Source organism: Pseudophryne corroboree, chromosome 4 (genome assembly GCF_028390025.1).
Source record: "Pseudophryne corroboree isolate aPseCor3 chromosome 4, aPseCor3.hap2, whole genome shotgun sequence".
Lineage (NCBI taxonomy): Eukaryota > Metazoa > Chordata > Amphibia > Anura > Myobatrachidae > Pseudophryne > Pseudophryne corroboree.
The window spans coordinates 894,730,002-894,757,611 of NC_086447.1; the positions used below are offsets into that span (position 1 = coordinate 894,730,002).

A 27,610-nucleotide genomic window follows, 5' to 3' on the forward strand; every position below is an offset into this window, starting at 1 on the left:
GTCCTTTTTGTTCCTCTTACCAAAAAATAAATCCCCCGCTAGCTCTGTGTATTGTACCCTTATATATTTGTAAATTTTAATCATGTCCCCTCTTAATCTCCTTTTTTCCAGTGTAAACATGCCTAGCCTAGCAAGCCTTGCCTCGTATTCCAGCATCTCCATCCCTTTAATCAATTTGGTTGCCCTTCTCTTAACCTTTTCTAGTTCCAGGATATTATTATTGTAGTTTGGTGCCCATAAATGTGAACAGTATTCGAGATGTGGCCTCACTAGTGATTTAATTAACGGGAGTATAACACTCTCATCCCTTGCATCAATTCCCCATTGTATGCATGCTAACACCTAGAATCTAATAATGCTTGAATCTTTCCATATTACAGAGGCCTGGAGCAAGTTTGTGAGGTGATAGTGATGATGGTTTTATTTTCGCCATGGATCTGTCAATACACTAGACAAAGCTGCATGTATCGTCTTGAGATATGTGCATCGGAAGGTACATGGCCAGAAACGTAGGTAGGTAGATGGATTACATTCTGCATTTAAGCAAAGGTCACACTTTAAGATTTGACCCTTAATCAAACCCTTTGTATATTTGGATTTACTCTTACGTTCTTCAAATTCTTAAAATATCTCCCTTGTAATGTATTCCTTCTGATTAACCTGTCTCTACTCTAAAGAAAACAGATCGCAGAGTTTTTTATTCATTTTCAGATACTAATTTAATTGGTGTTGAAGATGAACATGGATTTCATTTCTGTGGTATATCTGCGGCCAATTACAAGCTGATGGCACCAGAGACACAGTGAACTTATCACAGAACACTATCGGACAGCTACTGCCGAGCGCGTTATCATTACGGAACAGTCGTTTTCTTACTACCGTCTTCTGAAACTTGAAATTTGCTGCCTTCTATTTCAGATATATGTTCTGGTGAAACCCTGTTACATACATCTCGATGTGGAAAAATTTCTTTATCTCCCTTGAAGCATGAGATATGATTCCTCTTGCTGAATGTAAATTTTTAATCCAGCCCCAGTGATCCATCTTTAGTTTCCTATATGGCTATGCAACATTACCAGCCAGCCGCATCATTTATTTTTGGAACTTCTTGAATAATGCATTAATAGCTAAAACATCCCACACAGGCAGTAGCGGATCTTGCTACGGGCACGCAGGATTTTTTACCTGGGGCACCGCCTTCCGGAGGGTGCCGCCGCCGCCCGGAGGGGCGCCGCTGTCGTGGCAAGATCCGGTACTGGTGGTGCCCCCCGGTGCTCTCCTGTGCGGTGCGCGATGATGGCATCGCACATCGCATGGCATTGTGGGACCGGCACATAGACGCTAGGGGTCATAGATGTGAGAATTGGGGCCGGCGGCTGGAGACGGAAGACAGCAGCAGTCGGGAAGCAGGAGCGGGAATTGTGAGGTTTTTTTTCTTTTGTGATCGGCGCTACTGGGGGCACAGTATTGGGGGCACAGTATTGGGGGCATAGTACAGGGGGCACAGTACTGGGGGTACAAATGCTGAGGGCACAGCTACAGGGGGCTTGACTGACCACGCCCCTTCTCCGAAGCCACACCCTATTTTTTCGCCCAGGGTGCCACAAGGCCAAGAACCGGCCTGCATACAGGCATATACAGTAACTGTTTCTGCAGCCTTCTATGTAGCTAGAGAGAGCGAGATAGTGGTACAATACTAATGTCATTACCTTTCATATACTGTACTCTGTTCTTTCATCTTGTAGCAGTCCCAACCAGTGGCGGCTCTAGAGGTGGGGCTGCAGCGCAGCCCAATATTTAAATAGGGGAGCCACACCAACTGCCACCAACTGCCATTTCAAACTGACTCACTGCCAGTTGGTGTGGCTCCCCAATTTGAATTTTGGACTGCGCTGCAGCCCCATCTCTGGAGCCGCCACTGGGACTCCCAACCATAATACACATATAAGTCCATCCTGTTATAATATGTATCAAAGTCCATCCAGTCATAATGCACATCTAATACATATCAAAGTCAATAAAATCATTATACATATCTCAGGCCATGCAACCATAGCACATATACTGTACTGTATAAGTCCATCAAATCATACTATGCTCTGTATCTAAGTCCATGCAACAATAATACACATCTAAGTCCATCCTATTATAAGAAATATCAAAGTCCATCCAATCATAATACGTATCTAAATTCATCCAATCATAATTTGTTTCTAAAGCTGACCATACACTTAAAGATTTATTGTCCAATCTGGCTGGTTGGAACGAAAATCTGGAAATGAATGGAAGCAAATGACAATTGATTATTTGCTCCGAAATGCCAGAAAACAGACAAAAACGATCATTCAGACAACTTTGTACATAGGGCAGACCTGGTGTATTCCCCCTCAGCTCCTCACTGCCTTGGAGGGACAGCCCCCAGGTTCTCAGGCATGAAGGACAGGACAGAGCTTGGGTTCATCTGGGTCACGGTGGGTTCAAAGTTAGCGTAGGCCCTATCCTGGTGCCGAAGGCAAAGAGGGTCCCCTAGGCAGCTGCATTTGGGAGGCCAGCAGGCCAGGCAGGCTGGGAGCTGATCTGGAAACATCTCCAGCAGTGCAGGCAGTCAGCAGTAGCAATCTGCAGTCGACGTGTGCGCGGCCGCAGAAAGGCCCTTAAGATAGCGGATCTATTTCCCCTATGCAGTTTCCGGGCACAGAGACTAGGGAAAGGCAGGCAGCGGGGGGTAGGTCCAGAATGGCCACAAGTCACTGCCACAGAGGGCCCAGAACTCTAGCCTGCAGCTTCATCTCTGGAAGCAGGCTGTGGGGTGACCAGTAGACAGAGACTCCAGTGACAGTCAGCGACACCAGAGACAGTCAGCAGCTCCAGGCACGGCTGAGAGCGGTACCCCAGCATCTGGTGGTAGTGAGGGCATAAAACGGCAGAAAGTGGAGTGCAGGGTGATCGCAGGGCGACCATGAGGCAGAGAATGGGAGCTCTGCGGGTATGTGACCAGCCCCCATCGGATATGCTTCTCTAAATCGTAACAACTGTAACATGCACTCCGCCTCTCCTGTCTCCTGATTACTTCCTCCCACTCCTATCTCCAAGATTTTTCACGTGCTGCTCCCTTCCTTTGGAATTCTTTACCTCTCCCCCTCAGACTCTCCACCTCTCTACAAAACTTCAAACGGGCTCTCAAGACCCATTTCTTTACCAAACCCAGCCAAATCTCATCCTAACCCCCTGTTCCATGCTCTCTATGTACCCCATCTGTGTCACCCCTGTCTGTCTACCCCTACCCCTAGAATGTAAGCTCTCACGAGTAGGGCCCTCTTCCCTCATGTGCTCACCCTTTTCTTCTTTAATAATTCTCAACTGCCCAAATCACAGTTTTTGGGCCACCTGGAACTTATCTCTGTCATTTACTGGTGTAGTTATGCTTAGTTACCCTGTACTTGTCCAAAATTGATTTCAACTGTAAGTCACTGTTTTGATTATGTGCATATGTACTCTGTAATTGGGCGCTGCGGAACCCTTGTGGCGCCATATAAATAAATGATAATAATAATAATAATAATAATGTATCTAAGTCCATCCAATCATAATATGTGTCTAAGTCCAACCAACATTGTTGCCATTTTATTGGGACCAGTAGATTTTTTTGATAATAAGATAAAAAATATATTTGTTTTTTCCTGCTGTCATTTAACAGGTTGTGTTTGAAAAATTACAGGAGCTGATTGGTTGGTACTTTATCTCCCTTTAAGCTTTGATAAATCTCTCCCTGGTGGAGATACCAGACACAATCAGGCAGGAGGGACTGTAGAATCCTCAGGTGAGGTGCCGGAGAGATCATGGGGAGTGGATTGTCCTGGGCACTAAAATACCCAGGAACAGCCATGCTAGGAGGCAATCAACATTTATGCTGAAATAATGGCTTAAAGGTTTTAGAAGGAGTCACATTCCTTAGCTGAATACGATCCTATTGTCACAAATGTCAAATGTATTTATTAATTGTGATAAAACTGCACAATTTCATAATGCAAAAATAACAATAACATTCACTGTATTATTACTTTTGTAGGAGATGAGCTGCTCTGAATAGCAATAACTTTTCTTCATATGTTTATTGATCTGCTAAAGTGGGCAAATAAATGATCATCTGCATTACAGTAACTTGCGAATATAGTTTTACGCAACAAAACCAGATAAATTGCAGAATTTATTACTGTACTGACAGAAAATTACCCCCCCCCCTTTCTCACATATAGATAGATAGATAGATAGATAGATAGATAGATAGATAGATAGATAGATACCAACCTACCAGTGACGTGCGGTGAGGTCATTGGCTGGAGAGGCACTGAGAATATATATATATATATATATATATATATATATATATAGTGTGGTCGAAGTGGAAATTTTGAAGTGGGGGTATGGAAAAGTGAAGGTTGCAATTATGTGCGTGCCTCCGGAAAAGGGGGTGTGGCCACTCAAGGGTGTCCTTCAGTGTAGTAGGACCCCTTATACTATCTAGTACTGGTGCCCCTTTCACCTGATACCACACAGTATGAACCGAAACTCGCATTACAGCACACGGAATAAGCCGAAATTCACATTACAGCACACGGTATGAGCCGAAATTCACACTACAGCACACGGTATGAGCCGAAATTCACATTACAGCACACGGTATGAGCCGAAATTCACATTACAGCACACGGTATGAGCCGAAATTCACACTACAGCACACGGTATGAGCCGAAATTCACATTACAGCACACCGTATGACCCGAAATTCACATAACAGCACACGGTATGAGCCGAAATTCACATTACAGCACACGGTATGAGCCGAAATTCACACTACAGCACACGGTATGAGCCGAAATTCACATTACAGCACACGGTATGAGCCGAAATTCACATTACAGCACACGGTATGAGCCGAAATTCACATTACAGCACACCGTATGACCCGAAATTCATATTTTACCACACGGTATGAGCCGAAATTCACATTACAACACACCGTATGACCCGAAATTCACACTACAGCACACGGTATGAGCCGAAATTCACATTACAGCACACGGTATGAGCCGAAATTCACATTACAGCACACGGTATGAGCCGAAATTCACACTACAGCACACAGTATGAGCAGAAATTCACATTACAGCACACCGTATGACCCGAAATTCACATAACAGCACACGGTATGAGCCGAAATTCACATTACAGCACACGGTATGAGCCGAAATTCACACTACAGCACACGGTATGAGACGAAATTCACATTACAGCACACGGTATGAGCCGAAATTCACATTACAGCACACGGTATGAGCCGAAATTCACATTACAGCACACGGTATGAGCCGAAATTCACATTACAGCACACGGTATGAGCCGAAATTCACATAACAGCACACCGTATGACCCGAAATTCATATTTTACCACACGGTATGAGCCGAAATTCACATTACAACACACCGTATGACACGAAATTCACACTACAGCACACGGTATGGACGAAATTCACATTACAACACACCGTATGACCCGAAATTCACACTACAGCACACGGTATGGACGAAATTCACATTACAGCACACCGTGACATACCACACAGCTTATGGTATGTCGTCTGCAGTATCGATGGTGGTCACTAAACCTCAGAAGTGAGGGAACTGTCTTTATACCTATTCAGAACCCAGGGCAGTCCTAGTGTTTACCCCCCTCAGCTCCCCGCTCACCTTGTGGATTAGGTCAGGAGCACATCCAGAGCTGGGCCCAGACCAGGTGGTCTCAGCAGGAGGGGTGGGCCTGGAGCTGGAGGAGGCCTGATCTCCGTGCTCTCTCCACTGGATGATGACCCGGTGTGAAATGGACTGCCAATGCCTGGTGGGAGGAGCAGCTCCAGAGCAGGGGAAGCAGCCAGGCAGGAGAGCGAGTGGCAGGATGGGGTGAGCCTCGCTGTATAGCCCCATGGATCCGGTGACGGAGGCAGGTGGGAAGCCGACGGTGTTGCTGTGCGGAGGCGTGCAGGCGGCAAGATAGTGGCCGCATCCCGGTCCATGTGGTCTCCCCGTTGCTTTGGCTCCGGCCGCTCCACCAGTGGAGCTCGGCTGCCTTTAGATGACGCTGCAGGAGGGGGGAACAGTGCCGGTTCCCTGGGGTGAAGGCAGTGGCGGGGGAAGTCAGCTCTGATTAGTGTGCGGGGCCGCCTATCATTTGTGGCCCCGCCCCCAATAGCACGTCACCAGGTCACGGAATTTGTCATGCACAACTTGTGGCCAGGTGACACATAAGGGGGGCGGCGCCACCGCTGACAGGCGGCTCCATGCACCAGTCAGCCAGTAGAGGCACTTGTACAGGTGCCGCTTTCTGTGGATTTTTTAATGGGCTTTTACAGCCCTCTGCTTGGTCCCGCCCCCTGCTTCCGGCCATATACAATGGCCAGCGTGAGGCACCGCTCTCGGTGCCGCTGACATTAAGTTAAAAAGGTATTTATGATTGCCATAATATTAAGAAGATACTTATGACACAGAATATGTGTCATAAGTATCTTCTTTGTATTATTTTCATAATTAAAGATAGGGGAGGCACTGCCTCCCCTGCCTCCCCTGACTGCACGTCCCTGCTACCTACCTACCTACCTACCTACCTACATACATACATACATACATACAGGTTGAGTATCCCATATCCAAATATTCCAAAATACGGAATTTTCTGAGTGAGATTGAGATAGTGAAACCTTTGTTTTCTGATGGCTCAATGTACACACACTTTGTTTAATACACAAAGTTATTAAAAATATTGGCTAAAATTACCTTCAGGCTGTGTGTATAAGGTGTATATGTAACATAAATACATTCTGTGCTTAGACTTAGGTCCCATCACCATGATATCTCATTATGGTATGCAATTATTCCAAAATACGGAAAAATCCCATATCCAAAATACTTCTGGTCCCGAGCATTTTGGATATGGGATACTCTACCTGTATATATACATGAGACTAATGGAGCCTCTGTATGTGGCACTCATTGTATGTGTAGTTAAGAGATACTGTACCACAATACCCCCTATATATTGTCACCAGTGACAGCCTGTGATCTACACAGCATGTTGTTGCAGGACCAGCTCTTACATGCACTCATTAATTTTCCGTTCTTTCAATAGGTTGGATTCTGTGAACTATCGGAAATCCAGAGAACATCTCCCCAGGGAGAGGAAAGCCTATTTGATTGTGACAATTGATTAGACCTAGATGAATCATTAAGAGCCTCATAGGCTAAAGCTGTCTCCCTACATCTGCAGCTGCCGATAAAACAATTCAGAGCTGGATAAGGGATGTAGTGAGATATTTAATGTGATATTTAAATTTATCGTTGTAGTGTAAATTGAATGGCAATTTCTGTCTCCAACTTCAACACTAGATTGTTAAATTACCGATGTAAATAGAGGTCAGGGGCCCAATGTCATCTATTTGTTTTGTTTACGTTACAATGGAAGCCGTCTATCACCGAACAGTGTGTGTGGCAAAGACAATGTTCCGCTGTTATCATGTGCAAACCAGGGCAGGGATGTCTTACAATTCAAAGCTTTATACAATTTCAGGTTGGCAAAAGTCATTTGGACTACTTACTTTTCTTTTCTAAACAACAAATACACCCCCCCCCCCCATAAAACTGTTTCTAATTGTAGTAAGAAGCATTTAAATAGGAGGAGCTATTAAAGAAAAGATAGATCACAGTTTTAACACAGAAAATGTGGAAACCATAGGCAAGGGCGAAGGGGGGGGGGGTTCCAGTTGCCTGGAAACTCCATGTCCACATAGCCTAGCCATTGCATGCAGTGTAAAGGTCAAAATGGAGCAGCTGCACATGCACCAAGAATTGTCAGAGGAGGTGTTGGGGACAATCCAGATATTTTGAATGTTAGACCCCAGGTAACTCACCTTTTGGGGTTATGTTGCTATGCTGTGCCATGTTGGACCCAAAAGTTATATGTTGTTTTTTTTTGCGTGTGTTGTATTACTGCTCATTATTAATTATCTTCTGTCCAGAAGTCTGAATCCCTGAATTAGAGATTTTCCTACACAAAAAGGACGACTTGGATTTTCGTGCTTTGTATTAGCACCTCGAGAAGTGTGAGATTCATTTCACACATAGGTGAGCTGAGTCATTAAAAAGAGGATATACCGTATACACCATAAGATTTTCTAGTTAATAATTACTCTGCCTTTTCTTTTTCCAATTCAAGGGAATTATATTATCAAATACGTCACCACGAGACCGTTTTTCTGTCTGTAATTCATTGATTTAGACATACATCTGTTGATGTGTCTTTTGAATACTTATTGAATACTTATGGGTATAGGTCATAATAAGTGAACTCTTTCTACGTTGTTCTTGGTAATATATAAAGTGAGGGCTAGACTGTGCCATAATCTGTTTTACAGTCTTCACACTAGAGATGTGCACTTGAAATTTTTCGGGTTTTGTGTTTTGGTTTTGGGTTCGGTTCCGCGGCCGTGTTTTGGGTTCGACCGCGTTTTGGCAAAACCTCACCAAATTTTTTTTGTCGGATTCGGGTGTGTTTTGGATTCGGGTGTTTTTTTCAAAAAACACTAAAAAACAGCTTAAATCATAGAATTTGGGGGTCATTTTGATCCCAAAGTATTATTAACCTCAAAAACCATAATTTCCACTCATTTTCAGTCTATTCTGAACACCTCACACCTCACAATATTATTTTTAGTCCTAAAATTTGCACAGAGGTCGCTGGATGACTAAGCTAAGCGACCCTGGTGGCCGACACAAACACCTGGCCCATCTAGGAGTGGCACTGCAGTGTCACACAGGATGGCCCTTCCAAAAAACACTCCCCAAACAGCACATGACGCAAAGAAAAAAAGAGGCGCAATGAGGTAGCTGTGTGAGTAAGATAAGCGACCCTAGTGGCCGACACAAACACCTGGCCCATCTAGGAGTGGCACTGCAGTGTCACGCAGGATGGCCCTTCCAAAAAACACTCCCCAAACAGCACATGACGCAAAGAAAAAAAGAGGCGCAATGAGGTAGCTGTGTGAGTAAGATAAGCGACCCTAGTGGCCGACACATACACCTGGCCCATCTAGGAGTGGCACTGCAGTGTCACGCAGGATGGCCCTTCCAAAAAACACTCCCCAAACAGCACATGACGCAAAGAAAAAAAGAGGCGCAATGAGGTAGCTGTGTGAGTAAGATAAGCGACCCTAGTGGCCGACACAAACACCTGGCCCATCTAGGAGTGGCACTGCAGTGTCACGCAGGATGGCCCTTCAAAAAAATACTCCCCAAACAGCACATGACGCAAAGAAAAATGAAAGAAAAAAGAGGTGCAAGATGGAATTGTCCTTGGGCCCTCCCACCCACCCTTATGTTGTATAAACAGGACATGCACACTTTAACCAACCCATCATTTCAGTGACAGGGTCTGCCACACGACTTTGACTGAAATGACGCAAAAAGAAGCAATTAATCTCTCCTTGCACAAACTGGCTCTACAGAGGCAAGATGTCCACCTCATCATCATCCTCCGATATATCACCGTGTACATCCCCCTCCTCACAGATTATCAATTCGTCCCCACTGGAATCCACCATCTCAGCTCTCTGTGTACTTTGTGGAGGCAATTGCTGCTGGTCAATGTCTCCACGGAGGAATTGATTATAATTCATTTTAATGAACATCATCTTCTCCACATTTTCTGGAAGTAACCTCGTACGCCGATTGCTGACAAGGTGAGCGGCGGCACTAAACACTCTTTCGGAGTACACACTTGTGGGAGGGCAACTTAGGTAGAATAAAGCCAGTTTGTGCAAGGGCCTCCAAATTGCCTCTTTTTCCTGCCAGTATAAGTACGGACTGTCTGACGTGCCTACTTGGATGCGGTCACTCATATAATCCTCCACCATTCTTTCAATGGGGAGAGAATCATATGCAGTGCCAGTAGACGACATGTCCGTAATCGTTGGCAGGTCCTTCAGTCCGGACCAGATGTCAGCATCAGCAGTCGCTCCAGACTGCCCTGCATCACCGCCAGCGGGTGGGCTCGGAATTCTGAGCCTTTTCCTCGCACCCCCAGTTGCGGGAGAATGTGAAGGAGGAGATGTTGACAGGTCGCGTTCCGCTTGACTTGACAATTTTCTCACCAGCAGGTCTTTGAACCCCAGCAGACTTGTGTGTGCCGGAAAGAGAGATCCAAGGTAGGTTTAAAATCTAGGATCGAGCACTGTGGCCAAAATGTAGTGCTCTGATTTCAACAGATTGACCACCCGTGAATCCTTGTTAAGCGAATTAAGGGCTCCATCCACAAGTCCCACATGCCTAGCGGAATCGCTCTGTGTTAGCTCCTCCTTCAATGTCTCCAGCTTCTTCTGCAAAAGCCTGATGAGGGGAATGAGCTGACTCAGGCTGGCAGTGTCTGAACTGACTTCACGTGTGGCAAGTTCAAAGGGCAGCAGAACCTTGCACAACGTTGAAATCATTCTCCACTGCGCTTGAGACAGGTGCATTCCACCTCCTATATCGTGCTCAATTGTATAGGCTTGAATTGCCTTTTGCTGCTCCTCCAACCTCTGAAGCATATATAGGGTTGAATTCCACCTCGTTACCACTTCTTGCTTCAGATGATGGCAGGGCAGGTTCAGGCGTTTTTGGTGGTGCTCCAGTCTTCTGTACGTGGTGCCTGTACGCCGAAAGTGTCCCGCAATTCTTCTGGCCACCGACAGCATCTCTTGCACGCCCCTCTCGTTTTTTAAATAATTCTGCACCACCAAATTCAAGGTATGTGCAAAACATGGGACGTGCTGGAATTTGCCCATATTTAATGCACACACAATATTACTGGCGTTGTCCGATGCCACAAATCCACAGGAGAGTCCAATTGGGGTAAGCCATTCCGCGATGATCTTCCTCAGTTGCCGTAAGAGGTTTTCAGCTGTGTGCGTATTCTGGAAACCGGTGATACAAAGCGTAGCCTGCCTAGGAAAGAGTTGGCGTTTGCGAGATGCTGCTACTGGTGCCGCCGCTGCTGTTCTTGCGGCGGGAGTCCATACATCTACCCAGTGGGCTGTCACAGTCATATAGTCCTGACCCTGCCCTGCTCCACTTGTCCACATGTCCGTGGTTAAGTGGACATTGGGTACAACTGCATTTTTTAGGACACTGGTGAGTCTTTTTCTGACGTCCGTGTACATTCTCGGTATCGCCTGCCTAGAGAAGTGGAACCTAGATGGTATTTGGTAACGGGGGCACACTACCTCAAGAAATTGTCTAGTTCCCTGTGAACTAACGGCGGATACCGGACGCACGTCTAACACCAACATAGTTGTCAAGGCCTCAGTTATCCGCTTTGCAACAGGATGACTGCTGTGATATTTCATCTTCCTCGCAAAGGACTGTTGGACAGTCAATTGCTTACTGGAAGTAGTACAAGTGGGCTTACGACTTCCCCTCTGGGATGACCATCGACTCCCAGCAGCAACAACAGCAGCGCCAGCAGCAGTAGGCGTTACACGCAAGGATGCATCGGAGGAATCCCAGGCAGGAGAGGACTCGTCAGAATTGCCAGTGACATGGCCTGCAGGACTATTGGCATTCCTGGGGAAGGAGGAAATTGACACTGAGGGAGTTGGTGGGGTGGTTTGCGTGAGCTTGGTTACAAGAGGAAGGGATTTACTGGTCAGTGGACTGCTTCCGCTGTCGCCCAAAGTTTTTGAACTTGTCACTGACTTATTATGAATGCGCTGCAGGTGACGTATAAGGGAGGATGTTCCGAGGTGGTTAACGTCCTTACCCCTACTTATTACAGCTTGACAAAGGCAACACATGGCTTGACAAATGTTGTCCGCATTTCTGTTGAAATACTTCCACACCGAAGAGCTGATTTTTTTGGTATTTTCACCAGGCATGTCAATGGCCATATTCCTCCCACGGACAACAGGTGTCTCCCCGGGTGCCTGACTTAAACAAACCACCTCACCATCAGAATCCTCCTTGTCAATTTCCTCCCCAGCGCCAGCAACACCCATATCCTCCTCATCCTGGTGTACTTCAACACTGACATCTTCAATCTGACTATCAGGAACTGGACTGCAGGTGCTCCTTCCAGCACTTGCAGGGGGCGTGCAAATGGTGGAAGGCGCATGCTCTTCACATCCAGTGTTGGGAAGGTCAGGCATCGCAACCGAAACAATTGGACTCTCCTTGTGGATTTGGGATTTCGAAGAACGCACAGTTCTTTGCTGTGCTTTTGCCAGCTTGAGTCTTTTCATTTTTCTAGCGAGAGGCTGAGTGCTTCCATCCTCATGTGAAGCTGAACCACTAGCCATGAACATAGGCCAGGGCCTCAGCCGTTCCTTGCCACTCCGTGTGGTAAATGGCATATTGGCAAGTTTACGCTTCTCCTCCGACAATTTTATTTTAGATTTTTGAGTCCTTTTTTTACTGATATTTGGTGTTTTGGATTTTACATGCTCTGTACTATGACATTGGGCATCGGCCTTGGCAGACGACGTTGCTGGCATTTCATCGTCTCGGCCATGACTAGTGGCAGCAGCTTCAGCACGAGGTGGAAGTCGATCTTGATCTTTCCCTATTTTTGGAACCTCAACATTTTTGTTCTCCATATTTTAATAGGCACAACTAAAAGGCACCTCAGGTAAACAATGGAGATGGATGGATACTAGTATACTTATGGATGACGAGCGACTGCCGACACAGAGGTAGCTACAGCCGTGGACTACCGTACTGTGTCTGCTGCTAATATAGACTGGATGATAATGAGATAAAATTAAAATATATATATATATCACACTAGTACTGCAGCCGGACAGGTATATATTATGTAATGACGGTCCTGCTGGACACTGTCTGTCAGACTCAGCACTGCAGACTCCTAAAGTAAGCTACTAGTATCAAGAAGATAGAAAAAAAAAAACCACGGGTAGGTGGTATACAATTATGGATGGACGAGCGACTGCCGACACAGAGGTAGCTACAGCCGTGGACTACCGTACTGTGTCTGCTGCTAATATAGACTGGATGATAATGAGATAAAATTAAAATATATATATATATCACACTGCAGCCGGACAGGTATATATTATGTAATGACGGACCTGCTGGACACTGTCTGTCAGACTCAGCACTGCACACTCCTAAAGTAAGCTACTAGTATCAAGAAGATAGAAAAAAAAGAAAACCACGGGTAGGTGGTATACAATTATGGATGGACGAGCAACTGCCGACACAGAGGTAGCTACAGCCGTGGACTACCGTACTGTGTCTGCTGCTATTATAGACTGGATGATAATGAGATAAAATTAAAATATATATATATATATCACACTAGTACTGCAGCCGGACAGGTATATATTATGTAATGACGGACCTGCTGGACACTGTCAGCACTGCAGACTCCTAAAGTAAGCTACTAGTATCAAGAAGATAGAAAAAAAAAAAAAACACGGGTAGGTGGTATACAATTATGGATGGACGAGCGACTGCCGACACAGAGGTATCTACAGTCGTGGACTACCGTACTTTGTCTGCTGCTAATATAGACTGGATGATAATGAGATAAAATTAAAATATATATATATATCACACTAGTACTGCAGCCGGACAGGTATATATTATGTAATGACGGACCTGCTGGACACTGTCTGTCAGACTCAGCACTGCAGACTCCTAAAGTAAGCTACTAGTATCAAGAAGATAGAAAAAAAAAAACCACGGGTAGGTGGTATACAATTATGGATGGACGAGCGACTGCCGACACAGAGGTAGCTACAGCCGTGGACTACCGTACTTTGTCTGCTGCTAATATAGACTGGATGATAATGAGATAAAATTAAATATATATATATATATCACACTAGTACTGCAGCCGGACAGGTATATATTATGTAATGACGGACCTGCTGGACACTGTCTGTCAGCACTGCAGACTCCTAAAGTAAGCTACTAGTATCAAGAAGATAGAAGAAAAAAAAACCACGGTAGGTGGTATACAATTATGGATGGACGAGCGACTGCCGACACAGAGGTAGCTACAGCCGTGGACTACCGTACTGTGTCTGCTGCTAATATAGACTGGATGATAATGAGATAAAATTAAAATATATATATATATCACACTAGTACTGCAGCCGGACAGGTATATATTATGTAATGACGGACCTGCTGGACACTGTCTGTCAGACTCAGCACTGCAGACTCCTAAAGTAAGCTACTAGTATCAAGAAGATAGAAAAAAAAAAAAAACCACGGGTAGGTGGTATACAATTATGGATGGACGAGCGACTGCCGACACAGAGGTAGCTACAGCCGTGGACTACCGTACTGTGTCTGCTGCTAATATAGACTGGATGATAATGAGATAAAATTAAAATATATATATATCACACTAGTACTGCAGCCGGACAGGTATATATTATGTAATGACGGACCTGCTGGACACTGTCTGCAGAATGCGTTTATAAAAACACCACACGACGAGTGTTTAACTTTTTCAGGCAGACAATCACAATATACTGGTGGTCAGCAGACAATCACAATACTGGTGGTCAGTGGTCACTGGTCAGTCACACTGGCAGTGGCACTCTGGCAGCAAAAGTGTGCACTGTACTTAAAATATGTACTCCTGCTATAACTGCTCCCCAGTCTCCCCCACAATTAAGCTGTGTGAGCAGTGAGCACTCAGCACAGTCAGATAATGATATACAGTATTACATATGATGCAGCACACTGGGCTGAGCACAGATATGGTATGTGACTGTGTCACACTGTGTATCGTTTTTTTTCAGGCAGAGAACGGATTAATTAAACTGGTGGTCACTGGTCACACTATCAGCAGCAAGTAGTACTCCTCCTAATAATATGCTCCCCAAAATTTGTGTCTCTCTCTAGTATCTAGTCTAAACGGAGAGGACGTCAGCCACGTCCTCTCCCTATCAATCTCAATGCACGTGTGAAAATGGCGGCGACGCGCGGCTCCTTATATAGAATCCGAGTCTCGCGATAGAATACGAGCCTCGCGAGAATCCGACAGCGGGATGATGACGTTCGGGCGCGCTCGGGTTAACCGAGCAAGGCGGGAAGATCCGAGTCGCTCGGCCCCATGTAAAAAACCTGAAGTTCGGGCGGGTTCGGATTCCGAGGAACCGAACCCGCTCATCTCTACTTCACACCCCAGTTCATTTTAGGAGAACTTTAATAGAAGTTATGTTTTAAGATAATTATCTTATAATTTCTTCTCTCTAACAAAAGAGCGCCCCACAAAGGAATCGCCTTTCTGTAATTGGCCTGTGCCAATTATTACCTTTGATGAGTACACTGTGGCCCTCATTCCGAGTTGTTCGCTCGGTAAAAATCTTCACATTGCAGCGTTTTTCCGCTTAATGCGCATGCGCAATGTCCGCACTGCGACTGCGCCAAGTAAATTTGCTATGCACTTAGTAATTTTACTCACGGCTTTTTCATCGTTCTGGCGATCGTAATGTGATTGACAGGAAATGGGTTTTACTGGGCGGAAACAGGCCGTTTTATGGGCGTGTGGGAAAAAACGCTACCGTTTCCGGAAAAAACGCAGGAGTGGCTGGAGAAACGGAGGAGTGTCTGGGCGAACGCTGGGAGTGTTTGTGACGTCAAACCAGGAACGACAAGCACTGAACTGATCGCAGATGCCGAGTAAGTCTGAAGCTACTCAGAAACTGCTACGAGGTGTGTAATCGCAATATTGCGAATACATCGTTCGCAATTTTAAGATGCTAAGATTCACTCCAAGTAGGCGGCGGCTTAGCGTGAGCAACTCTGCTAAAATCGCCTTGCGAGCGAACAACTCGGAATGAGGGCCTGTATACGATCTCTGTGAGCACCTCCAGCCAAATAACAGAAGAGAATGTTTTTGCAATCGTGTCTTTATTGCTGGTGTCCACTCACTTATTCTTTTATGTCAGTCCAGTGCGGGATATTTTCAGCATACTGTCATATTACGGCAATTATTTTTGGTCTTACATCAATACATATCGTCATTTTCTCCTCTACAAGGTAGTATAAATATATGTGTCCTTTTATAACTTTGCTGTGTATAAGGGCCACCGACACAGTAAAGGAGATCATATAGAAAATAATATGCGGTACATTTGACGTCGGCAGCACGTAGCCCATGAAGTATGTCACGTGTCATACGCTGGCTTGGTGGGTAAATAAGGTGAGCGATAAGCCATCTGCACATATATCACTCGTTGCTGTCATGGGTAAAAGGGGCGATTTATCTCAGTTGCAAAAAGGGATGATTATCAGCTATCGGGCCAAGGTTGGCAGTATCTCTGAAATTGCAGTTTGTGAACTGTTCGCGTGCTGCTGCGGTGAAGGTGACAAATGGCACCATTGTGGATAACGATGCGGGAACTGCAAGGCGCCACGTGCCATTGATGTTAGAGGTGAACGTCGGCTATGAAGCTGCGTGAGGGCCGACTGACACACTACAGTGGAGCAGCTCACCGTCATAATGAACCTGGGGGCTACCAGACGTGTGTCTAACATGACGGTTCAGCGAACCCTGCTGTGTAATACTGATGGTCACTGCACCTAGCTGGTGATGATAGTAATGTTGACTGTGTATATCTTTGTCTATTAGCATCCTTCAGCCATTTATTTAGAACTAGGTGCTTCATCGCGCCCTACGGGCGCTCTTCACACCGTCGCAAGGGGCTATGCCCCTTTAACCATTGCTTGCCTTTCTGGGGTTCAATATTTGTATTATATGGAGTATTACCTGCATTCCTTTGTTAGTGGTTAAATATTGCACAATGAAAGGGCGTGCGATGGTGAAGAAGGCGCAGCCCCTTGCGACGGCGTGAACAGCACCTGCAGGGCATGATGTACAGAATGCAGCGGGTGCGGGGGGGACTGCGGATGGGGGAGGGTGCCTGTAGATGCTGTGGGTGGAGGGGGCGGAAGCGGGGGGTGGGGCCCGGATGGGGAAGGGTCGGGAGGTGCTGCGGATGGGGGAGGGGCAGAGGAGTGGGGGCTGCAGATGGGGGAGGGGTCCGGAGGTACTGCATGTGGTGGAGGGGCAGGCGTGCCAAGCGTGGGAGGGGGGCAGGTGTGGGGATGTTGCGGATGGGTGAAGGGTTCCGGAGGTGCTGTGGGATGGGAAGGGGCGGGGGTGCCGGGGGTGGGGTAGGGGGTCCGGGGGCACCATGGGTGGGGGAGGAGCAGGTACAGGTGGTGCGGCGGATGGGGAAGGGGGTCTCGAGGCGCTGCAGGTGATGGAGGGGCAGGTGTGGGGGTACCGTGGGTTGGGTAGGGGTGGGTGAGGGGGGGACCTCGGATTGAGGAGGGTGTCTGCAGATGCTGTGGGTGGAGGGGGGGCAGGTGTAGGGGGAGACATATATGGGGGGTGGATGGTGGAGGGGGCCTGGAGGTGCTGTGGGTGGTGGAGGAGCGGGGAATTGGGAGCCGTGGGTGGTGTAAGGGGTCTGGAGGCACAGCGTGTGGGGGAGGGGAAGGTACGGAGGTGTGGTGCATTGGGAAGGGGTCTGGAGGCGCTGCGGGTACTGTACCTGCCAAAAAGGTAGTTGGAGGGTATGCAATAACAGGGCCAGGACAGGGGTGACAGGGTCAGAACAGGGGTGACAGGGTCAGAACAGGGGTGACAGGGCCAGGACAGGGGTGACAGGGTCAGAACAGGGGTGACGGGGCCAGGACAGGGGTGACGGGGCCAGTACAGGGGTGACGGGGCAAGGACAGGGGTGACGGGGCCAAGACAGTGGCGACGGGGCCTGGACAGAAATGACAGGGACAGGATAGGGGTGACATGGCCAGGGTAGGGGCGGCTGGACCAGGACAGGGGTGACAGGGCCAGTATAGGGTTGACAGGGCCAGGATAGGGGTGACAGGGCCAGCATAAGGGTGACAGGGCAGGATAAGGGTGACAGGGCCAGGATAAGGGTGAAAGGGCCAGGATATGGGTGAAAGGGCCAGGATAAGGGTGACAGGGCAAGGCCAGGGGTGACAGGGACATGACAGAACACAGGGCACGGGAGAGATTGGTATTAGGGACAAAACAGTGGTGACAGACAGATGTGTCTTACCGGAGTCACTGCTGCTGGCTGCTGCTGTTCCACTCCAACCTGTTGGGATCTGCTGCTGGTGGTGACTTGGCATGGCTGACTCTCTCAGTCTGGAGTCCTGCTTCCTCTGCCCGTCCACATCCCTCCCCCTCCTCCTCAGTCACACACCACGGACCTCGCGCAGCTGCCGGGTACTGTGGTAAGGGGAGACTGGGAGTGACTGGTTAGCTCCCAGGAGACGCTGCGGCTGGAGGGAGGAGGGGGTCGGAGCCTGCACACAGCACGGACTTCTGCAGCGCTATCCACCGGCTAAAGTGTGTGAATGAGCTGGGCGCACCTCACTGCAGTGCTGTGCTGCAGCTAGCGGTGGGGTTGCCGGGACTGGAGATAACAGAGGCAGTACGGAACCTGCACAGCGGCAGGTGCCCAAGCGTGGAGTGTGCCAGAAAGTGACGCTCTTCTGCGCCAGAGAGCCCCTGCTGAGTTTGCTGATGTGGGGGGGTCAAGCACACAGTGAGCCGGTGCCCGTCTGTCTGTACGGCATACCCCCTCACACACCCCCATACCTCCCCACTGTCCCGATTTTCGCGGGACAGTCCCATTTTTGGGGGTCTGTCCCGCTGTCCCACCCATGGGCCGCAGTGTCCCCCGGTGGGGGGGGCAGTTGGAAAGCTCCTGAAGTCGCTGTTCTGCTTAGCAGAGCAGCGGTGAATAGATGCGCACAGCGTCTATTTAGTGGAGACAGGAGGAGAGGGGGCATCAGGGGGTACAGATTAAGGGGGGTTCCGGCAGCAGAGCCGGATTAAGGGGGGGGGCAGGGGGTACGTACAGTGGGCCCCACAGTTTTAGGGGCCTTCCTGGCTGGAGTAGCTCTGTCCCAGCTCTGTATCTCCCCCGTCCTGCCAGCAACAGCAGCAGCATTGTGCTACAGTCAGCACACGCTGCTGCGTGTTGGCAGGTCTGTGGTGTTGCAGGGAGGCAGCAGCCTCTCTGCTTTCTTCTGCCTGTGCGGGTGTGTAGGGGGGAGCGACCACCCCCTCTGGATTTACCCCTAGCTGAGGGGCCAAAATCCCATGGAAAAAAAAATCTCCGGAATTTGCATAAGGGGGCGTGGCCACGTGACCCGCGATTAGACCACGCCCCCAAACCCACAGCAGGCACAGCAATGAGATAGGGCCCCCCTGTTTCAAGTGCCCTGGGCCCCCCGGACTCATAATCCGCCCCTGGGGGCATGCCAGCAGCTCACAGAGCGCTGGGCATGCCCCCTCACTGATGAAAATGGGGGCCCACCCGTGAAGCCACGCCCCTTTTCGTTGGCCACGCCCCTTTTCGTTGCCTGTGTGTCACTCCTTCTGCCTGAAGAAAACTGGGAGGTATGCACCCCTGCCTGTGCCATGCCCATATCATCTGCTTCTGCTCCTAGTCTCCTATAGATTTGCCCAGATCTGTAACTCATTTGACTAACTCCACCCAGTGTTGTGACTCCTCCCAGCATTAGCAAATGAGTCACAAAGTCACAGATCTGGGCTATTATATAGGAGATCTTAAAAAGCTTAAAAGCATTTAAAAACATTTGTAAGGTTGAAAATAAATATACATTTAATAATAATGTTTTTAAATAATCTACAGTAGGGAGAGATTTAAATTGAACAACCAGCGATATTCTTGTTATCACTCGTTATGAATGATATATGGCGCTCCAGTGAATCAGCTCCTGTCATTTTTCAAACACATGACAGTTAGGAGCTGATTGGCTGAAGCACCATTTATCATTCATAATGAGTGATAACAAGAAAATCACTCATTGTCAAATCTGCCCCATGTCAGTAATCTTCGACTATATCTGTCTCGCTGTTTTTATTTTTCTTACTACTATTATTAGCATACTGTGTTATTTATTGGTTTCTATTCATGGGGCAGATTTAACAACCGGTGATATTCTTAGTATCACTCATTACGAATGATAAATGGTGCTTCAGCCAAACAGCTCCGGTCATGTGTTTGAAATAATGTGGTCCACTATAAACAGTAGCGGATCTTGCTACTGGCAAGCAGGATTTTTGCCCGGGGCGCCGCCACCGTGGCAAGATCCGCTACTGGTGCCACCCGGTGCTGATTAGATGCCCAGTGTTGTGCGGTGCGCAATGAAGTCATTGCGCACCACTGTGCATTGTGGGAGCGGCACATAGACGCTAGAGGACATAATTGACCTCTAGTGTCAATGCGGTGCTATGGGAGAGACAATAGATCCGAGGAGCGGCGCCGGCGGCCCGAGACAGAGAGCAGCAGCAGTCGGGGAGCAGGAGCGGGGATTGTAAGTATTAATTCATTTATTTTTTGTAAATGGCGCAACTGGGGGGCACAACTCTACAGGGTCACAGTACTGGGGGCAATACTAGTGGGGGCACAACTCTACAGGGGGCACAGTACTTGGGCAATATTAGTGGGGGCACAACTCTACAGGGGGCACAGTACTGGGGCAATACTACTGTGGGCACAGCTACAGGGGGCATAATTGACCACGCCCCTTCCCCATGAAGCCACGCCCCTAATTTTCACCCGGGGTGCCGCAAGGTCTAGATCCGGCCCTGACTATAAACTCCATGTACTGCTACCAGCTGTAGGAAGCTGTGGACATTAAATCTCACAAGCCACTTCCATGGACAGTGCACCTGCAGCCTGATATATCTGTGTCCTCAGCCAGCTATTGGCAAGTCTGTATACAGATGACAATTCTATAGGCGGCTGCTTAACATCTTCCCGGCGTTCTTGTCAGCTGGAGACAAAGGTTGGACCATACATATAACAGTGCTGTCAATACTATTTGTATACAAACTGGTTTCGTACTGCAGGCTGATTAAATGATAAAAGCGGCTGATCATCTATGGGCCGACAGATATATAAAGAATCGGCTCTTAACAACTGCAAAATAAAGGGTTGGGTACAAAATCCCAGCAGTCAGGATCCCGAAAGTTGGAACCCCATGAACAGTATCCCAACACATCATCCATGTATATATGTTTACCCTACCCGTAACCTCCCCCTTTGGAAGCCTAACCCTAACCCCCCTCCTCCAACCTAACCCTAACCATATCCTCCGCGCAGTCTAACCCTGACCTCCGCCACCGCTGCAGCCTATCCCTAACGCTCCTGCTAGCACCTAACCCTAACCCCCCCCCCCCCCCCCATACCTCTGGGTTCCATAACCCATAACCTCTGGGTTCCATCAAGATTCTTAAAGTTGGGATCTCATTGTCAGTCTTCTATTGGGATCCCAAATGCTGGGATTTTACCACATCCCCAAAATAAACACTCCTTTGACATCCTATGGGGCTTTGGAAGCCATTTGTTTCAGAGGGGAATCTAAGTTCTCATTATTGTTACCAAAATATCTGTCGATGTGGATACATAGGCCCTCATTCCGAGTTGATCGGTCGCAAGGCGAATTTAGCAGAGTTACACACGCTAAGCCGCCGCCTACTGGGAGTGAATCTTAGCTTCTTAAAATTGCGACCGATGTATTCGCAATATTGCGATTACTAACTACTTAGCAGTTTCAGAGTAGCTTCAGACTTACTCTGCCTGTGCGATCAGTTCAGTGCTTGTCGTTCCTGTTTGACGTCACAAACACACCCAGCGTTCGCCCAGGCACTCCCACCGTTTCTCCGGCCACTCCTGCGTTTTTTCCGGAAACGGTAGCGTTTTCAGCCACACGCCCCTGAAACGCCGTGTTTCCGCCCAGTAACACCCATTTCCTGTCAATCACATTACGATCGCCGGAGCGATGAAAAAGCCGTGAGTAAAATTACTTTCTACATAGCAAAGTTACTTGGCGCAGTCGCAGTGCGAACATTGCGCATGCGTACTAAGCGGATTTTCATTGCGATGCGATGAAAAATACCGAGCGAACAACTCGGAATGAGGGCCATATTTTTTTAATTTGATACTTCATTTTTTGATACATTTGTGACCTGAATCAAGTGAATTATCATCCACCCAGCAATTTTTTTTTCATAATCCGAGTGGTTTTGACAGCTTTATTAATCCTTAATCTTATATACAGTTCTTTGGTTTCATATGTGCATGTTTTTTTCCCCCAGTGATACCAGGGGTTTTTAATTTCTATCCATATTTTCAATTATTGTATACTAGGTGCTTCATCGCGCCCTACGGGCGCTCTTCACACCGTCGGAAGGGGCTACGCCCCCTTAACCCCTGCACGCCTTTCTGGGGTTCAATATATGGAGTATTACCTGCATTCCTAGTTTTGTTAGTGTTTGAATATTGCACAATGATAGGGCGTCCGATGGTGAAGGGGGCGTAGTCCCTTGCAACAGGAAGGGGTTTGGGGAGTGGGGACCGCGGATGGGGGAGGGGGTATGAAGGCGCTGTGAGTGGGGTAGGAGCAGGGGTGTCGCAGGTGGGGGATGGCAGCTGCAGGGCTGTTGCGGATGGAGGAGGGGTTCCGAAGGCGCTGCAGATGGGGAAGGGGTGGGTGCGGGTGTGCAGTGGATGGGGGAGGTGTCCAGGGGGCGCGGTGGGTGGGGAAGGGGTGGAGGGGTGGATGCGGGGGTAACATGGGTGGGGGAGTGGCGGGTGCGGTGCTGTTGCGAATGTTGTAGGCGATGCGGATTGGGAAGGGCCTGCTGCGTGGGTGGCGTAGGGGATCCAAAGGTGCAGCGGGTGGGGGAGAGCCAGATGCGGGGTGTGGCGGATGGGGGAGGGGCTGCTACAGATGGGGGAGGGGTTTGGAAGACACTGCGGGTGGGGTAGGGGGTCCGAAGGCGCAGTGGGTGGGGGTGCCACGGGTGGTGGAGGGGCAGGTGCGGGGGTTTGCGGGGGATGGGGAGGGGTCCAGGGGCGCTGTGGAAAAATGGGCGTGGCCACACACCAGAAGGGGTGTGGCTACGCTCCAGAAGGGGTGTGGCCACTGAAACTGGCCCAAAGTGCCAGTTACATTGCCCCACGGTGCCAGATACATTGCCCCACGGTGCCAGATACATTGCCCCACGGTGCCAGATACATTGCCCCACGGTGCCAGTTACATTGCCCCACTCAGTGCCAGATACATTGCCCCACTCAGTGCCGGATACAATGCCCCACTCAGTGCCGGATACAATGCCCCACTCAGTGCCGGATACAATGCCCCACTCAGTGCCGGATACATTGCCCCACTCAGTGCCGGATACAATGCCCCACTCAGTGCCGGATACATTGCCCCACTCAGTGCCGGATACATTGCCCCACTCAGTGCCGGATACATTGCCCCACTCAGTGCCGGATACAATGCCCCACTCAGTGCCGGATACAATGCCCCACTCAGTGCCGGATACAATGCCCCACTCAGTGCCGGATACAATGCCCCACTCAGTGCCGGATACATTACCCCACGGTGCCGGATACAATGCCCCACGGTGCCGGATACATGCCCCACGATGCCAGATACATGCCCCACGGTGCCAGATACATGCCCCACAGTGCCAGTTACATGCCCCACAGTGCCAGATACATGCCCCACAGTGCCAGATACATGCCCCACAGTGCCAGATACATGCCTCACAGTGCCAGTTACATTCCCCACAGTGCCAGTTACAGTGCCCCACAGTGCCAGATATATGCCTCACAGTGCCAGTTACATTCCCCACAGTGCCAGTTACAGTGCCCCACAGTGCCAGTTACAGTGCCCCACAGTGCTGGATAAAATGCCCCACAGTGCTGGATACAATGCCCCACAGTGCCAGTTACATGCCCCACAGTGCCAGTTACAGTGCCCCACAGTGCCAGTTACAGTGCCCCACAGTGCTGGATAAAATGCCCCACAGTGCTGGATACAATGCCCCACAGTGCCAGTTACATGCCCCACAGTGCCAGTTACAGTGCCCCACAGTGCCAGTTACAGTGCCCCACAGTGCTGGATACAATGCCCCACAGTGCCTGTTACATGCCCCACAGTGCCAGGCCCCCCATGCCGCCGCCGGACCCCCGTCACTAACCTCTTGTGAGGGGAGGAGAGCGCAGCGCAGCGCCTCTCCTTCCCCTTGCTGCTCCAGGTCTCTGGACGCCGGCGGCTGTCTGGCGCCGGTTCGCTAGCCAATCAGAGCTCGCGGACCGGCAGCCAATCAGGAGCCGGTCCGCAAGCCCTGATTGGCTAGCGCCGGAGACCGGACACGGCAGCGCTGCTGGCAGCGCTGCTAGTGCTCCCAGCGGCGGTGAGGGGAGGGAGAGACGCTGCGCTCTCTCCTCCCCTCACATTTAGGGTTAACGGGGCGAGTGGGGCATGATGCCCTGGACGCCGGCGGCGCCCCCCTCTCCTGGGCCTGCCAGGGCGCGTGCCCCACTCGCCCTACCCTAGTTACGCCTCTGGTGAGGTATATGTGAGGTATGTGTGAGGTATGTGTGAGGTATGTGTGAGGTAAGGATGTGCGGGTCGTGGTGGCCACTAACCTCCAGGCTGCTGCTGTGAGATGGTGACTGCAGAGGGAGGGAGCTCAGACCCAGCAGCAATGGGTCGTGGTCAGCATTCCCTCCTGGCCCCGTTCCGCCGCACACTGTCCGCCCCATCTGACGGGCGTCATTCCTCCATCCTGCATGGCAGCGTCAGCTGCTGTGATCGCGGAGCATAGGTAAGCGTCCGGAGCCCTGTGGGCGGGCAGGCATGGTGTTTCCCTGGAGAGGTACGGCGCGCGTCCTTAGGCTGCAGACGGAGGGAGCTCCGGCCCAGCAGCAATGTTGATTAGTGCGTGTCCCGTCCTGGCGCTGTCCCGCTGCACATGCTCCGCACCGCTTGCCGCTGAGCATGGCAGCCCTTGTCTGTATGCTGCAGATGCTGATCTAGCGGTGCCTGAGCTAGCGCCCTCTCCCTGGGGTGTGGGTGTCAGGCGGCAGGTATGGTGTGTAGGTGGGAGAGGAGCTGCGGGCGGCGACTCGCTGCCTGCAAGTACCCTCCATATCAGCGCTGTTCCCCTCCCTGCAGATAGTGTCAGTGGCCGTGGTGTACTTTTGCTACTGGTGGCCAGGGCCGGTGCTAGGGTGTTCGGCGCCCCCCTGCAAACTATGAATTTTGCGCCCTCCCATATTCCTTTGTTGTGCATCGGGAAAAGTGGTGTGGTCTCACAACTAAGGGGCATGGCCACACAATAGTACCCCCATTTAAAATTACGCCACAATGTAGCACAATCTTATTCTTCTTATACGTAATGCCCCACCCGTAGTAGTAGCGTCCTTATACGTAATGCCCCACCCGTAGTAGTAGCGTCCATATACGCAATGCCCCCCCAATAGTAGTAGTGTCCTTATACATAATGCCCCCCCAGTAGTAGTAGCAGTTATATGTAATGCTCCCCAACAGTATTAGTAGCGTCCTTATACATAATGCCCCCCCAGTAGTAGTAGCATCCTTATACATAATGCCCCCCCAGTAGTAGTAGCATCCTTATACATAATGCCCCCCCAGTAGTAGTAGCGTCCTAATACATAATGCCCCCCCAATAGTAGTAGTGTCCTTATACATAATGCCCCCCCAGTAGTAGTAGCAGTTATATGTAATGCCCCACAACAGTAATAGTAGCATCCTTATACGTAATGCCCCACCCGTAGTAGTAGCGTCCTTATACGTAATGCCCCCCAGTAGTAGTAGCAGTTATATGTAATGCCCCCCAACAGTAATAGTAGCGTCCTTATACGTAATGCCACCCCTGTAGTAGTAGCATCCTTATACATAATGTGCCTCCAGTAGTAGTACCGTCCTTATACATAATGCCCCCCCAGTAGTAGTAGCATCCTTACATGTAATGCCCTCCCAGTAGTAGTAGCACCGTCCTTATACATAATGCCCCCCAGAAGTAATAGAGTCCTTATACATAATGCCCCCCCCCCAGTAGTAGCGTCCTTATATGTAATGCCCCCCAGTATTAGTAGCCTCCTTATACGTAATGTCCCCCTATAGTAGTAGCGTCCTTATACGTAATGCCCCCCCTAGAGTAGTAGCGTCCTTATACGTAATGCCCCCCCATAGTAGTAGCGTCCTTATACGTAATGCCCCCCCATAGTAGTAGCGTCCTTATACGTAATGCCTCCCATAGTAGTAGCGTCCTTATACGTAATGCCCCCCTATAGTAGTAGCGTCCTTATACGTAATGCCCCCCTATAGTAGTATCGTCCTTATACGTAATGCCCCCCCTATAGTAGTAGCGTCCTTATACGTAATGCCACCTCTATATTAGTAGCGTCCTTGCATGTAATGGCCCCCCCAGCAGTGGCGTCCATAAAGTGCGCACACACAGACATACCTCACACACACACAATTCACACATATATACAAACACACACACCCAACCATGGGGGTAATTCCAAGTTGATCGCAGCAGGATATTTTTTAGCAGTTGGGCAAAACCATGTGCACTGCAGGGGGGACAGATATAACATTTGCAGAGAGGGTTAGATTTGGGTGGGTTATTTTATTTCTGTGCAGGGTAAATACTGGTTGCTTTATTTTTACACTGCATATTAGATTGCAGATTGAACACACCACACCCAAATCTTTCTCTCTCTGCACATGTTATATCTGCCTCCCCTGCAGTGCTCATGGTTTTGCCCAATTGCTAACAGAATTCCTGCTGCGATCAACTTGGAATTACCCCCCATATACACACACACACACACACACACACACACACACACACACACACACACACACACACACACACACACACACACACTATGGAGGTCATTGTGAGTTGTTCGCTCGCAAGCGGATTTTAGCAGATTTGCTCATGCTAAGCCGCCGCCTACTGGGAGTGAATCTTAGCATCTTAAAATTGCGAATGATGTATTCACAATATTGCGATTACACACCTCGTAGCAGTTTCTGAGTAGCTCCAGACTTACTCGGCATCTGCGATCATTTCACTGCTTGTCGTTCCTGGTTTGACGTCACAAACACACCCAGCGTTCGCCCAGACACTCCTCCGTTTCTCCGGCCACTCCTGCGTTTTTTCCGGAAACGGTAGCGTTTTTTCCCACACGCCCATAAAACGGCCTGTTTCCGCCCAGTAACACCCATTTCCTGTCAATCACATTACGATCGCCAGAACGATGAAAAAGCCGTGAGTAAAATTACTAAGTGCATAGCAAATTTACTTGGCGCAGTCGCAGTGCGAACATTGCGCATGCGCATTAAGCGGAAAATCGCTGCGATGCGAAGATTTTTACCGAGCGAACAACTCGGAATGAGGGCCTATATATACTAGAGATGTGCACTTGAAATTTTTCGGGTTTTGTGTTTTGGTTTTGGGTTCGGTTCCGCGGCCGTGTTTTGGGTTCGACCGCGTTTTGGCAAAACCTCACAGAATTTTTTTTGTCGGATTCGGGTGTGTTTTGGATTCGGGTGTTTTTTTCAAAAAACACTAAAAAACAGCTTAAATCATAGAATTTGGGGGTCATTTTGATCCCAAAGTATTATTAACCTCAAAAACCATAATTTC

General features: G+C 49.0%; 1 protein-coding gene across 2 annotated transcripts in view; it reads right to left on the bottom strand.

Annotated features, from left to right (window-relative positions):
• The window catches only part of LRFN2 (leucine rich repeat and fibronectin type III domain containing 2), a 746,523-nt gene that overhangs the window by 494,819 nt on the left and 224,094 nt on the right, over nt 1–27,610 (bottom strand). Inside the window, exon 1 of one of the 2 annotated variants that reach the window (XM_063918894.1) lies at nt 1,710–1,805. The exons of the other annotated variant lie outside the window; for it this stretch is intronic. The gene's annotated coding sequence lies outside the window, so the exon portion shown is untranslated. Of the gene's footprint in view, nt 1–1,709; nt 1,806–27,610 lie in introns of those variants that run through there. 2 annotated transcript variants of the gene reach the window in all.